The following is a 572-nucleotide window of genomic DNA, read 5'->3' on the forward strand; positions in this document are numbered from 1 at the left end:
TTGTATTTCAGCTAACTCAGTATTTTCTATTGAGACTATAGTTTTTTCTTTCTCCTTTTCTTCATCCATTTCTTCATAGGATCTTCCTCTTGCCATGTTTTCGATTAGACGCCTTGCTTCCATAGGATTTCTAGTAACGAAATTCCCTTCGCTTGCTGTATCAAGCATTATCTTATAGCTCAGAAGAACACCTTTGTAAAAGATCTTAAGAAATTGCGGTTCTGGATAACCATGGTGGGGGCATTCGAGTTCGTAACTCTTGAATCTTTCCCATGCATTTTTGAATGAATCCTGAGGATCTTGACGGAAAGTACAGATTCGCCTCCTTACTTTCCAATAACGAGTATCGTCGAAGAATTGCTTAAGGAAAGCATTTATAATCTTATTCCAGCTAGTCAGGGATCCTCTTGGTAGACAGTTTAACCATCTTAAGGCTCCCCCTTCTAATGAAAAAGGAAAAAGTCTGCAACGAATATACTCGTCTGGAATCAATTCCTCTAGACCCTCGATGTGGTCTTGTGGATGTTCTAGAGAAGATCCTTTAAAAGGGTTTCGACGCATCATATTATAAT

At 38.6% G+C, this 572-nt stretch overlaps 1 non-coding gene across 1 annotated transcript; it reads left to right on the forward strand.

Annotated features, from left to right (window-relative positions):
- Positions 1 to 226: 226 nt before the first annotated feature.
- LOC130503996 (small nucleolar RNA R71) lies at positions 227 to 333 on the forward strand. Its single transcript, XR_008941093.1, has one exon. It is a non-coding gene; the product is annotated as a small nucleolar RNA R71 (small nucleolar RNA).
- Positions 334 to 572: the final 239 nt, after the last annotated feature.

The sequence above is a fragment of the Raphanus sativus genome, unplaced genomic scaffold, assembly GCF_000801105.2.
Source record: "Raphanus sativus cultivar WK10039 unplaced genomic scaffold, ASM80110v3 Scaffold1287, whole genome shotgun sequence".
In the NCBI taxonomy this organism is placed as follows: domain Eukaryota; kingdom Viridiplantae; phylum Streptophyta; class Magnoliopsida; order Brassicales; family Brassicaceae; genus Raphanus; species Raphanus sativus.